Source organism: Pongo pygmaeus, chromosome 14, assembly GCF_028885625.2.
Source record: "Pongo pygmaeus isolate AG05252 chromosome 14, NHGRI_mPonPyg2-v2.0_pri, whole genome shotgun sequence".
Lineage (NCBI taxonomy): Eukaryota > Metazoa > Chordata > Mammalia > Primates > Hominidae > Pongo > Pongo pygmaeus.
In genome coordinates, this window is record NC_072387.2 from 49,872,164 (window position 1) to 49,874,984 (window position 2,821).

General features: G+C 38.6%; 1 pseudogene; it reads right to left on the minus strand.

Annotated features, from left to right (window-relative positions):
* Positions 1–1,216: 1,216 nt before the first annotated feature.
* On the minus strand, positions 1,217–2,156 carry LOC129011305 (ras-related C3 botulinum toxin substrate 1-like; annotated as a pseudogene).
* Between the last annotated feature and the right edge of the window lie 665 nt (positions 2,157–2,821).

Genomic DNA, 2,821 nt, shown 5'->3' on the forward strand with positions numbered 1-2,821 from the left:
TGGCAAAATGGGGATTCAAAAACAATTGTTTTACCCATGACATTTTTATTCAGTTTGATTATTCCTTGTGAAATGAGTGTAAATTAATCTCTACTTCATATATCAAAATACGATCTTCATCCTTTGATCATATCAAGTGTTTCACACACTCCACTCCAGTACACCCACAACTAAGAGCAGAATACTTCATTACAGGAAACATGTGAATCAGAGTTCTGTTCAAAATCTTAGCAAAACTGGTCAATTTTTTTTTAACAAAAATTCAGTATAAAATAAAAAAGACTGATCCAAAGAGCTGAGTTTGTTATACTAATTTCATTATGATATACAGTACGATGTTATGTAATGAACATGGGTTGATAAGTTATTGGTGCATTAAATGGCAATGTTTCATTAAGGAGGCTGTTCTGCTTTACCTATCTGAAAATTACTTAGAAAATGTCTGCATTTCCTATTTTAGAAGCTACAGTTTTCCCAAAGACAAGGTCTTTAAATAGTTTAATGCTTAGTGTTCTTAACATAACAATGCAACTTAGTTCAGAAGGTATTTTGTCAACTCTTAATCTAAGTAAGAATAGGGGTGTGTTAGGCCATTCTTGCATTGTTATAAAGAACAACAATGTGGCTCAGTTATTTATAAAGAAAAGAGGTTTAATTGGCTCACAGTTTTGCAGTGTGCAAGCATGGCTCCAGCAACTGTGTGGCTTCTGGGGAGGCCTCAGGGAGCTTTCATTCATGGCGGAAGATAAAGACAGAGCAGGCACCTCACATGGCCAGAGCAGGAGTAAGGAGGATGGAGTAGGTGCAACACATTTTTAAACAAGTAGATCTCGTGTGAACTCAGAGCAAGAGCTCACTTATCACTAAGGGGATGGTGCCAAGCCATTCATGAGGGATCTGCCTCCATGATCCACACTGGAGACTACATTTCAACATAAGATTTGGAGGGGACACATATTCAAACCATATTAAGGGGATCTAAAAAAATAAGGCTTTAAGAAGTCTTGTCATTTCAGAGCTAAATTTTAAAGAATGTGAGTCTCAACTTTTATCTATAGAACAAACAAAATCTTAAAGTGACTGAGTGGTTCAAAACGGTTTTATGGAAAATTAATCTGTAACTAAAATTTGGCATTGAGTGAGAAGGCACTACCATTTTTTAAGCAAAATGTACAACAGTTTCAAAGGGCAGGGCTAAGAATGAGAGGCTCAGACATTTACAACAGCAGGCATTTTCTCTTCCTCTTCTTCACAGGAGGTGGGCAGAGAACTGCTCAGATACCTTCGTCAAACACTGTTTTGAACCCTCGCTATGTGAGAGCCAAGCACTTTAGGTATTTTAAAGCGCCAATCTCCTTATTCCTGGCTAAAAACTGCAGATAGGTGATGGGAGTCAGCTTCTTCTCCTTCAGTTTCTCAGTTGTGTCTTTAACAACACTAAGATCAAGTTTACTTCCCACAAGAATGATGGGAGTGTTGGGAAAATGGTGCTGCATTTCAGGATGCCACTCTGCACAGACATTTTCAAATGATGCAAGACTCACAAGAGAGAAGCATATTAAAAATATGTCTGTTTACAGATAGAATGGGGTCATAATCTGTCATAATCTTCTTGTCCAGATGTATCCCATAAACCCAGATTCACTGGCTTTCCATCTACCTTAACATTGGCAGCAGAATAATTGTCAAAGACAATAGTGATAATGCATTGGGAAATGCATTGGGTGTAACACTGATTAGTAGGCAAGTTTTACTTATAGCTCCATCTCCAACCACCACACACTTGATGGCTTGCACCTGGGTCACTCGCTGGGCCCTGGCAGTGGTGGTTACGCACTAAGGCAAGAAGTGGTGGGAGAGAAGCATGGTAGGCAGGTGCATGGCTGCAGGTGGCAGGGGATGGGGTACCAAGGTCGTTGTCCATGCCACCTCACCCTTAGCCCAAAATGGGAATCTTTCAAAAATGCTAAAATAATTAATTCATGTGCACAATTGGAAAAAGATGGGTTTAGACAAATTGAGTGGGAGGCTTACTGTCACCAGCACTTAGGAGCTTCTATTTAGGTGAGTGCAAAAGTAATTGCAGTTTTTGCATTGTTGGAATTTGCCATTTGGTATTGGAATACATTCTTAAATAATGTGGTTATGATATACATCATTTTAGTGAGTATTTTTCACTTTATTTCTTTTGTAATGACATTACTTGATGTTTATTTTTTGTTTATTTTAGACTATGGAAATGATGTTAGACAAAAAGCAAATTCAAGCGATTTTGTTATTCGAGTTCAAAATGGGTCATAAAGCAGTGGAGACAACTCGCAATGTCAATAATGCATTTGGTCCAGGAACTGCTAATGAACATACGGTGCACTGGTGGTTCAAGAAGTTTTGCAAAGGAGACAAGAGTCTTGAAGATAGGGAGCGTAGTGGCCAGCCATCAGAAGTTGACAATGACCAATTGATAGCAATCATCAAAGCTGACCCTCTTACAACTACACAAGACGTTGCTAAAGAACTCAACGTTGACCATTCTATGGTCATTTGGCATTTGAAGCAAATTGGAAAGGTGAAAAAGCTTGAGGAGTGAGTGCCTCATGAGCTAAGCAAAAATTTAAAAAAAAATAATTTTTTTGAAGTGCTGTCTTCTCTTATTCTACGCAACAACAACGAACTATTTCTTGATTGGATTTGTGCAATGAAAAGTGGATTTAATTTTTTTTTTTTTTTTTCTGAGATGGAGTCTCGCTCTGTCACCCAGGCTGGAGTGCAGTGGCGCAATCTCAGCTCACTGCAACCTCCACCTCCTGGGTTCAAGCAATTT